This window comes from Acomys minous, assembly GCF_964271855.1.
Source record: "Acomys minous genome assembly, chromosome: 11".
Classification (NCBI taxonomy): Eukaryota; Metazoa; Chordata; class Mammalia; order Rodentia; family Muridae; genus Acomys; species Acomys minous.
The window spans coordinates 79,451,603-79,463,703 of NC_140492.1; the positions used below are offsets into that span (position 1 = coordinate 79,451,603).

The 12,101-nt window shown below is 39.6% G+C and overlaps 1 protein-coding gene across 8 annotated transcripts in view; it reads left to right on the top strand.

Moving 5' to 3' along the window:
• MCTP1 (multiple C2 and transmembrane domain containing 1) overlaps nt 1–12,101 on the top strand; it is a 566,686-nt gene that overhangs the window by 252,205 nt on the left and 302,380 nt on the right. The window lies entirely within an intron of this gene.

The window sequence follows — 12,101 nt, forward strand, 5'->3', positions numbered from 1 at the left end:
TCAAAGGGTTCATTTATATTTTAAGTTTGTAGTCTGAGATTTCACTTGTATTTAAGGCTTTAAAGTTCAGAAAGAAACTTAAAGAGCAACTTGAGGAAGTTGTTGTTTTGCCTGACATGTGTATCCATATGACCCCGTATATCTATCTGTGTGACCATGGGTCTCCACATGACCCTGTGTATCTATGTATGTGACGTGGGTCTCCACACGACCGTGTGTATCTATCCACGTGACCATGTGTATTATCCAAGTGTCATGGTATCCATTATTTACTTTTCGCTCTCTAGTGTAAGGCAGGGATTTTTAGCTCTGAATGTAAGTTTCTGCTCTCCACTTACATCACCTCCTTTATGTTGATTTAGTTACTTTGGAATTCTTCAATCTGGCATTCATAACTGTTGACTGACTCCATATGCTCTGATGAGTAGCTTAATGTCTCAGTCACCAAAACACATTTTCTACTTCAGCTAGTGCTGCTTTCAAAACTGTACTAAAATTATGCTTATTCTTGAGTATAAGATCATCAGTTCTTTACTCTGATTCTTTGTGTTTCTTTTCTTCTTCCTTCCTTCCTTCTTCCTTCTTTCCCTCTTCCTTTTCTGAAATGGGATCTGACTATATTGCCAGCCCACACACTCTGAGCCTTCTTGTCTTGGCCTCCCTTGTGCTGGGATCAGAGGGTTGTATCACCACACCCACATCAGTTCTTCACGTTAAATGTGCTGTTTGCTTCTCTGCCAAATAGACTTTCACCGAGGAATATGCTCTTTATTGAAAACCAAGACATCTATTACAATGAAAAATTATTTCAGGCCAAATAAAGTAATGCACAGAAGACTTGGGAGAGGATGAAGAACAGGTAACAATGCCTGGAAAATATGGGTGATCATTGTAACTTGATCAAAGTACTTGGGAGACCATTGAGGAGATGACGATCCCTCCTTTTGAGTTCCACGTCTAGAGTCTGGAATTGAACAAAGGTCCAATTTGAAAGAGTTTTGATGAAATGGATATCTGACTTCCTCTGTGGAGCAATTAAGTATCATGACATGAAATATTCTGAGCTTTGTTGAATTTTGGCAGACCAACCAGTTGTCAACCTGTGTGCTCATCTTTCACTTCAGGCAGCATCCACACTGTAGACAAGAATAGGCTTCCTTAGAGCAAGTCGTAGATGCACGGCATGGGAAACTTGTCTCATTGGATCTGAGCTACCAAGTACTGCACAACTCTGCAAAAGAGTAATGTATTTTACTCTGCTACAAACCACAATCTTTTCCGGATTGTTTTGTCTTGTAATCACAGACAAATTTTTAACCAACACACTGCAGAATTTTATAAGAACTCTCTTATACTAAGTTCCCTTCCTGTTTCTTTTTTATTTTTTCATATTAACCAACAATAGACTCTTCTAGGTAATATATTAATATTGTGTTCCTTTGTGTCCAATTTCCATGAGCAGAACAGCTTCAAACAATAACTTAATAGCTCATAGTTGCTAAAGGCTGATAATATGGGCAGAGTTGAGCTGGGTTCCTCGGTTTGGTCTCTACAAACTCAAAATCAAAGTATTAGCTTGGCTAAGCTTTCCTGGAGCCCAGGGTCTTCATTCTCTCATCCATATCTGCTTGGTATTTTCAGAATTCATTTCTGCTTTAGTTGCTCTTCTAGCTGCTATAATAAGTACCTCAATAATGGAGGTAAGCAGGTATTAATGGAGAAAGCAGGTATTTTGCCCCGCAGTTCAAGGTTCCAGTCTGTCTTCAGAGAAGTCATAGCAGTAGGAGTTTGAGGCAGGAGTTTAGTCAATAAGCAGAGAGAAGTGAATACTTGTGCTGAGCTAGCTTTGTCCATTTTGTGCAGTCTAGCCTAGAGAACGATAACACCCATAGAGGGCAAGTCATCCTACTCAATCTAATCGGAATAATTCCTCACAAGCACTCCAGAGGTCTGTCTTCCAGATGATTCTAGAGCTCATCAACTTGACAATTAACCATCACATCTTTGTTGATACCGTTTTGCAAGTGCTCTTTCCTTGTTGTAGGCCAGACAAGGGTTGCTTTAAGTTTCCATGGCTTAGCCTGGGATTCATTGCATGTGTCCTTCTCCATCCTGAAGGCTTCAGTAGCATTTAAAACCACTGTGTCAACTGTTAACTTTTCTCTCAGATGCCCAGTATAAAACGCTCTGTGCTTTTTGAGGAAATGAAATTACATAAGATCCACCCTTACACATTTTTATTAATTTATTCATATTACATTTCAGTTGTTATCCCTTCCCTTGTATCCTCCCATTCCTCCCTCCCTCCCGCTTTTACCCTAGTCCCCTCCCCTATGACTGTGACTGAGGGAGACCTCCTCCCGCTGTATATGATCATAGGGTATCAAGTCTCTTCTTGGTAGCCTGCTATCCTTCCTCTGAGTGCCACCGAGCCTCCCCATCAACGGGACGTGATCAAATATGGGGTTTGTGTGAAAGTCAGTCCCACTCTGCACTCAACTGTGGAAAGTGTTCTGTCCATTGGCTAGATCTAGGTAGGGGTTTGATGTTTACTGCACGTATTGTCTTTGGTTGGTGCCATGAAAGGTTTATTTATTCTTATTTTATAGGAATGTTTTGTCTACATGTGTATCTGTGCACTGTGTGTGTGAAGTACCTGCAGAATCATGAAAGTGAGATCTCCTCACTTCCTTAGTCAGGGTGTGAATATCAGGGGTATATTTTATAATTTTGCCTATTACAATAGGAGAATAACTTTCAACCTCTCCCATCATGGTTATCTCATTTGATTCCACTATATCCTAATATTTAATAAATACTCCTTGAATTAATGAATTATTTTTGTTACAGATATTATAGAATCACATGTGATGCTAATGTATTAATATCAAGATAATTATTCTAATATTAGCAGAATCATATAAAAATTATTAGCATAATTTATATTCTATACTGTTTTGCTGTATGTATCTCATAACACTTTAAAGAATGTAATATAGACATAAGGTAGTGGCATAAAAGCCCATGCTCATTTCATAGGCAATATCAGCCTTTATTTATTTCATTTCGTTTGCTTTTGTTTTGTCTTTCTTCATTTCTTTATTCTCTTCTTATTTTTACTTAGGTATGTGTGTGTGTTTGTGTTTGGCTGTGTGTGGCTGTGCGCATGAGTGCTGGTGGCTGACGGTGGAGTTACATGTGCTTGAGAGCGCTGGACATGGTTGCTGGGAACTGAACTCAGGTCCTCTGGAACAGCAACAAGAGCTCTTAACCGCTGAGCCATCACTCCAGACCCCATTATCAGTCCTGAAGTTGACTTCCTCAAACCTTCTACGGCAACTAGTCTTGCATATTCAAGGGATTTGAGAATGTTTTATTTATTATTGGTATATTCTCTATGATAACAGAAAGAGCAGTCTTAAAAAACATTTTTAAAAATTATCCACTTGCTCTTATATTTCAATTCTCTGCAATCAAACATCCCAAGTTGTTACTGAATGAAAATCTCTGCCGTGATCCTACTGAGCTCTGACTTTGTCTCGCGTGACTCTCCTTGCAGGCTTTCGGAGCCTTCTGCTCTGGAATTCCTGGGGGCCTCTGTATTCGCTGATATCTCTGTCAAGAGTGCTTCCTCTTAGCTTCAGTTCCTATTGAAATGTTTATGTAGAGGTGAGGCTCTCCCTTCCTATCTGTAGCCTCTGCACAGCATCTTCCATGCTCCTTTGCCAGACTTTATGCTACATCACATGGCATATTATATGCTAATATGTTTATTTTGTTACCTGTTTCTCTCCACTGGAGTGAAAGCTCCATGGGAACAAAATGTGGCTTTATATACTGCTGAATTCACAGTGCCTACCACTTAATTGACATCCAGTAAATATTGCCAGCTACATGAATGTGTTTCAGAAAATGGAAAATCTGCCTGCTGGAGACTTCATTCACTGAGAAAACTAGAACAGATCTTATAATAGGTGCAAGCTTTGCCTTCCTTGACAACATAATAAGCCATCAATAGCAGAAGACGAGAGAGCACGGTAGTTTGGGAGATGTAGCATTTAGATTTGTTCTACAGCCTTTTGTTAAATATATGGATGCAGGGTGGCTCGACACCCAGCAGCAGGTTGCAGGCAATGCTGTGTTGGAGTTAGGAGAGAGGCCTCAACACCTACCACTATACTGTATCTGCCAGGAAGACATACCCTTTAGCAAGATAATTGCAAGTTTTGAAGTCACTTGTCACATTAAACACTTAGTAACTGTTTTTAGCATGAGGAGTGAAGTTTGGGTTTTTTTTCATTGTTCCTCAAGTATTTTGGTTACACTGTAGGTGTTACATTTGCTTTCCTAGTCTTCTTTCTCCATTATAAAATGTATATAACCTTTGAGAATATCAAATAGTGGTTGAAAAGCCTGGAATTAATCATCAAGGAACCTAGAGGTGTTTCTACCCATTCTCTTTAAATTTTAATTTTAAAAGAAAAGCAAAATTTCCCTCAGCTTTCTTGCTTAATAGTTTTAATTGATACATAATAATTTACATGCGTAGGTACAGGTGATATTTTACTGCATGTATGTAATAAGCAATGATCCTTTCAGAGGAATTCACTTATGCATTTGTGGTTCAGATGAGAAATGACTCCCACAGGCTTATGTGTTTGAATATCTGGCCTCAAATGGTGGTGCTCTTTGACCAGGTTGTACAATCCTGAAGGTTGGCCTCATAGAAGGAAGAAGATCATAGGAGTCAGCCTTGTGTTAAATCTTGGCCTCATTTTCAGTTTCCCAAACCTCCAAGATATAACAGCAGTGTGTTCCCCAACCACCTGACACCAGAGGTAGAGCTGTCTCCCACAGGCTTATGTGTTTGAGTATCTGGTCTCAAATGGTGGTGCTCTTTGACCAGGATATACAGTCCTGAAGGTTGGCCTCATAGGAGGAAGAAGATCATAGGAGTCGGCCTTGTGTTAAATCCTGTCCACTTTCTCAGTTTCCCAAACCTCCAAGATATAACAGCAGCGTCTTCCCCAACCACCTGTCACCAGAGGTAGAGCTTGCCACCATGCCTTCCCTCCCATGATGGAAGGCAGCCCTGAAGCCCTCAGCCCACCCAGCCTTCCTCCAGCTACATCTGTTACGTATCTTGTGACAGCAATGAAGAACTTAACTAATACATCTTCGTTCAATCGATTGTCATTTTTCAGGTTTCTCTATGAGTCTAGTGATTAAGCCAGCATGTTAGACAAGCAGTCTGCCCGTGACACACACTCCCAGTTCTATCATGGTTTTTATATTGGAAACATTCGAAGTCCTTTTTACTACTTCTTTTTAAATATAAAATTATCTGCTGTTCATCATGGTTCTCTTTTTATATAAAACATTAGACATGCTCAGCTATTCAAGTTTATTCCTTCTCAAGTCTCTGATGGGGTTGAAGACCAGGTAGCTTAGTTTTACAATGAAGTACAGTTGTTTAGGCGTTAAGGTGTTTTTAGGTCTGGATAGATGTGTTAGGTTGATAAGGACAAGATGTGATGGAGATTGGTTTACATTCAGAATTTTAGACTCACCAAGATAGGAAAGATGCTCTCTCCAAGGCTGTCAAATACAAATAGCTAAAACACTAAGAATGTAACATTTATATAATTCCTGATTGTGTCACTGTTCTTCTTGCTACAGGTAGTTTATTGTATATATGTGTAATAGTATAAATGTATATGTAAAAAATAAAAAAATGTTAGAAAAAAAAGAGAGAACCTGTTTTGTTTAATCATACCATTGCACCTGTCAACTATCCTTAACCCATCTGCCAACCCCCATTGCAACCTCTGCAAACCGTTATTCTACACTCTCCTTCTATGATATCAACTTCTTTACCTCACATGTGTAAGTATGAACATGCAATATTTGTCTCTCTGTCTCTAGTTGTATGTCTCGGCTGTTAGGAATAATGCTCCAATAGGCATGGAAGTTGAGACATTTCTTGACCATACTGATTTCTTTTCCTCTGCAGGACAGGTTTCATGACATCAATCTGGGAAATTTTATCTGACACTAAAAGCACAGTAATTAGCAGAAATTGGCAAATGAGATTATATCCAATAATAAGTTTTTACACCACAAATGTACAATCCCTAAAAGAAATATGTAAATTACAAATTGGAGAAAATACTTGCAGGTTGTTATGCAACAGGTGGCCAATATTTAGAACATACAAGGAATTCAGATAACCCAGCAGCAAATGATCTGGTTTTAAGATGGACAAATTATCTAAAAAGACATTTCTCAAAGGTTGATGGGCTCTATATCTCTTATCATCAGGGAAATCTGAACTATGAGATCTTTTATTCCAGTTAAAATGGCTTCTCTAAGAAAAAGACAGAAAATATCATGTATATACCAAGGTCCTAGAGATAAGGAAATTGTCATAGATTATTAGTGGGACATAATTATTCCTATGTAAAACAGCAGAGAGAGTACTCAGAAACCATCCCTCCCTTTAATTACTGCTTGAAGAAGTGAATCTTTCACAATTCCCTCATTGGAGAGCAATGGACATGCCAGTGTATAGCATCTGTTTTTAATGACCTCAGATGTGTAATTGTGCTAGTGTTAGGTATATTTATGGTTACACATGTTTGGGAGGGTGACTAGCTACCTTTCAAACTCTAATGATTCAGAGGAGGTAGATTAGCTATATAAATATATATGCTATAACAGACATGTACAGCATCAAAATATACCACAGCATTTAGCATATGTGCTCCACAAATCTTGAGTTTAATCTTTCAGTGACGATCTGGGATAACTGAGTCGTACATTTCATCTGTGTGGCCATCTGCCACACGCCACTGAGTTTTACAGCTGGAATCCTTATGTCAGTCCTCCAGATCTTCTTGTTCCTATGTGATTATGTAGGCCTTACTAAGTGTCAAAGAGAAGATATTGTTGGGGAATACACATCATTAGATTTTTAATTTTGTAACGATTGCTAATCAAAGTAGAGGAAATAACCAAGGGTCTAACTGAAAGACATCTCAATATTGCTCTAAATGTTCTGAATTCCAGTGATAGAGCTAAGCATGATTTAATGCTTCAGAACCATAGTTTTAGTGAAGAAGTCATCACTTATTTAAACTTGACCACTTAAGACATTTTAAAAATTAGGCTTTAAAGACTTTTAAAAATTAAATGTTAGAAAGTAATATCCCACTCTCCACTCTACTGTGGAGAGTGCCTCACCTTTGACCATGTCCCCTGGAGGGGGAGGCCTGGTGGCACTCAGAGGAAGGACAGTAGGTTACCAAGAAGAGACTTAATACCCTATGAGCATATACAGGGGGAGGTAATCCCCCTCAGGAACAGTCATAGGGGAGGGGAATAAGGGGAAAATGGGAGGGAGGGAAGAATGGGAGGATACAAGGGATGGGATAACCATTGAGACGTAACAAGAATAAATTAATAAAGGAGAAAAAAAGTAAAAAATAAAAAGATTCTATAATGGAAAAAAAATTAAATGTTGTTGATGTGTGTTCTTTAAGCTGTATTTTATTTGGAGTATTGAAGCCTCTACCTCACTTCCACCAACCCCTTAACCTTGGGTGAGAAAAATAGGTTAGTGGAGAGAGGGGGCACAGACCCCTTTGCTTCTCCAGGCTGCCTAGGGTCAATCTGGTTCTTTTGGGACAACACCAATCTGTCACAATGGCCAACACAGCGAGCAGTCTCCTCTGAGCTGGTCCATTGAAACCTTTCTCCCTGTCTGTCTCTGGTCTCTCCAAATGCTACATACCACATGCCTACATCGCGTACCACACCTTCTTTTCCTGGTCTATCCATTCATCTTCCTCAGAGTCCTAGACCACGCCCCTCTCCATGCTGTGCGAAACAGCCCTTTACCAGCTGGCAAAGACCACATCCTGCACCAGACAGGTATCAGCTCTGGACAAACTGAAGCCCAAACTAAAATCCCTCACTTGGGGTTAAAACAAAAACGTATTTACATAACATAACTGAGTTTACAATAATCCCAAAGTTTCCATAACAAAATATTAATATCGGGCGTGGTGGCGCACGTCTTTAATCCCAGCACTCGGGAAGCAGAGGCAGGCGGATTGATGTAAATTCGAGGCCAGCCTGGTCTACAAAGCAAGTCCAGAATAGCCAAGACTTCACAGAGAAACCCTGACTCGAAAAACAAGGAAAAATAATAATAATCAAAACAAAATAGTAACAAAGTTCCGGTCTTAAGGACTTTAAACAGTTTCCTTTGCTTTTTCACAGAACAGTGGAGTCTGTGCCTTGGCTCAGGTTTTGTATCTGGCCATAAAAAATAAGCACCTCAGTCCTGAGAGTAAGAGACTGAGCACTCTTGTCGTGTGCAGCCTGTGGTGGCTGGGAGGCGGCCATCTTGGCTCCACAGTCATTAAAGGAAGGTAGGGTTGATTTCACCCACCTCCCATTGTCTCAGACATCTTTCATTTCTTTTTAGTTAGGGATTGTAAGTATTCTTTTCAGTCAGTTTTAAATGGTATAAAACAACGGCTGAATCTACCCCTCTTACCTGCCTGTGACTGTGCATTGGATAGCCAATTGCTATCCATATCTTTCTTCTGTTCTTTCTGGTAATCACTACTCTGCTCTGTATTTCTGTAAGCTCGGCCTGTATGAGCAAAAGCAGTATTTGTCTCCCTGTGTCTGAATTAGATCTTTCCTGGCTTCCTGCTCTGGGAACACTGCTACAAGTGACATCCTTAGCAAAATCTACTGTTCCCTCCCCCTCTTTCCTCCCTCTCTTCCTTTCTCTCTCTCTCTCTCTCTCTCTCTCTCTCTCTCTCTCTCTCTCTCTCCTCCTTCTTCTTCTTCTTCTTCTTCTTTCTCCCTCTCTCTCTCTCTCTCTCTCTCTCTCTCTCTCTCTCTCTCTCTCGGCCATTTTGATATAAGGTAGTATCACAGCATGGTTTTTGTTTGCATCTGCACATTACTGAGTGGTGCTGAGCAGTTTTCCACACACCTCTCCATGTGTCAGCTTTTTAGACTGGAGATTTACAAAGTGGATTATTTGTGTTTTGCTATGGGAGTATTTGAATTCCTTGTTTGATCTACTTATTAGCTCCTTTTCGGCTCTGCCTTTAAAATACTCCCAGTCAGCAGGTTTTCTTTTATTCTGTTGCATGTCACCTTATGAGTTTGTGGCAATTACATCTGAATCTACTTAAGCTTCTGTTGTCTGCGCTTTCATGAATTTCTCTTTGAAAAAAAAATTCTAGTCCAAAGGAATATTACAATGTTTCACCCCATGTTTTCTTTCAGCATTTTCATAGTTTGGGGATTTACAGCTAAAATGCTAAACTGCCTTGAATTATTATATTTTTCATAGAATAAGATGGAGGTTTGTTCTCATTCTTCTAAATGCTGATGCCCAAACTTCCCAAGCTCCATTTACTGAAGAAAGTGTCTTTGACCAAGTACGCATTTTCAGCACTTTTGCTTAAATCTATTCTCTGGTGTGTGGATCTTCTGGTCTATAAAAAGTTAAATCCTTTTATTGTTGTTGTTGTTGTTGTTTTCATTCTTTTTTTATTCTTTGACAGTTTCATACATGAAAACAATGAATTTCCATCCTTTTCACTCCCATTAGACTACCTCGTCCCCTTTCTTCTACTGGAAGCCTGCATATTTGATTGGAAATGGGGTTGTCTGTTTAAACACCAGTCAGAGGATATTTACTGCAGCATGGGCAACTTATCAGTAGCTATTGTGGAAGAAAGACATACCCATTCCCCGTGCCCCCAAGTGCTCCCATGGGAAGGGATGGAGCTTGGGTTAGTTTGGATATTTCTTCTACAGCTTGGAAAGGGAAAGGTTTATTTCATCTTAGAACGGTCAGATCGCACTCCATCACTGGGAGAAATCAGGGTAAAAGCTTGAGGTAGGAACATGGATGCAGGAACTGAGGCAGGGGCCATGGAGGAATGTTACTTACTGCCTTACTCTTTTTTATTGTAGACTTGCATAAGAATGATTACTAATAACCACACAACAGAGTCAATATTAGTCTGTTGTGATCTTTTCTCCACCAAAGCAATTAGTCTGTTACGCTTAGATTTGTCCTCAAGCAAGTTTTTAGGACACTGGCAGAAAACAGCCACTGTTTTTGCCAAAATCCCGCAGGCGCAGTCTCTAGCTCAATTAAAACTTCTGTTTGAGCTGTTCTCCATGATACACAAGGCTCTCAGCCTTACTGTCTTCTAAGCCCCTACCAGGAGAGTACATTGAACTATGCTTTCAGTGTTCAACCACTTTCCCAGGCTCAAGTTGCAAAGCCTTCCACGGTCCTCCAAAAAACAGTGTCAATGGCACTCGGAGGAAGGATAACAGACCACCAAGAAAAGACTTGATACCCTAGCATCATATTCAGGGAGAGGAGGTCCCCCTCAGTCACAGTCATAGGGAAGGGGAATGGGGTGAAAGCGAGAGGGAGCGAGGGAGGAAGGGAGGAATGGGAGGATGCAGGGGATGGGATAGCAAATGAGTTGTAATATGAATTATTTTATTTTTCAATAAAAATGTGTTTAAAAAAACAGGGTCAAGTTCTTCACATCAGAAACTGCCTTCAAGGTAACAATTTACATATCAGGTCTCTTCTATTGCTGTAATAAAATGCCACGCCAAGGCAAACTTATAGAAGGGAGAGGTTGATTTGGGCTACAGTTCCAGAGGAACAGAGTCTTTTGTAACGAGGAATCTGTTTAGCAGGCTGAAGGACTCTGCAGAAGGCTTATATTTTGAACTGTGAGCAGGAAACAGAGAAAACAGGAAATGATGTGAGTCTATAAACTCTTAAGGCCCTCCTTGAATGGCACTCATCTTCCAATGAGGCCACACACCTCAGTCTTTTCAAAGAAGGCCACCAAATGAGGACCAAGAATTAAGAGTTGTTCCCTTAGCCATGACAACCCTGGAGTGCCAACACTCTCTGGGAAGAGCCCCTCTGTCTATTTTCCTCTTTGGCAATGAGCTCACTCTCTGAAAAGTTACTCTTTCATCATTGTCCTGTAGGACAATGTCTGAATGTTTCAGAGGTCTCTCTTCTCAGAGATTTAGAAGCTCTCATAGTTTTACTACCAGTGTGAGATCAAGATTTCACTGAGCTAAGTTTGTGCTATCAAAAACTCAGGAGGCACCAATGTGGAGAAAAGCACACCCAGTGTTCCTTCATTTTGACATCTTTTATTGTGGGAGACTGCCTAATGTGAGTTTTACTTCCTCACCAAATTTCTAAGTATACAGACATTCTCATTAATTACAGGCATGCAGTAGTACAGTATACTTAATATGTTTTGATTTAAAAACCCAATTCCGTTTGCCCATCCTGTGGACACAGCTGTGCTCTTCTCTGATTCAATGAGGTTACATAACTCATTTTCATGAATTGTGTGGAAATATACCTCAAGGTTTCCTTTTAAAAAGTCTAAGTAATATACCATTAAAAGTACATGCACATTTATTTCTCCACTCACCTATCAATGGACACCTGGCTTGTTCTCATGTTTTGGACATGGCATGTCGTACTATAGTGACCATGGGGTTGATATTTCTTCAGTTACGCATTTTCAGTTATTCCAAGTAAGATTGCTGGGCCATATTTTTCTATTTTCTCCTTCTCCTTCTTCTCCCTCCTCCTCTTCCTCTTCTTCCTTATCCTTTTTCTTTTGTCATCTTGTCATTTCTACATTGTTTTCCACAATTATTGCACCATTTTCATTCCTGCAGTCAGAGTTCAAGTTTTCCCGCCAAATGTTGTTGATAGCTGTCCTAACAATTGTAATGTAGTTCTTCATTGCATTTTTGATTTATGTTCTACCGATAATTAATTATGTTTGAGTTGTATATTACTTTGAACATTTGTGTGTCTTATTTGGAAATTTTTCTGTTCAAATATTTAGCAGATTAAAATTTGTTAGTTTTTGTCACTGAGTGGTAGAAAGTTCTTATTTCTTAAAATATTTCTCCCCCTTTCTGATATGTAGCTTACAAATGTCCTCTTCAATTCTGTAGACTTTTTATTCTATTCATTGTGTGTCTTGTGGTTCAGAAAA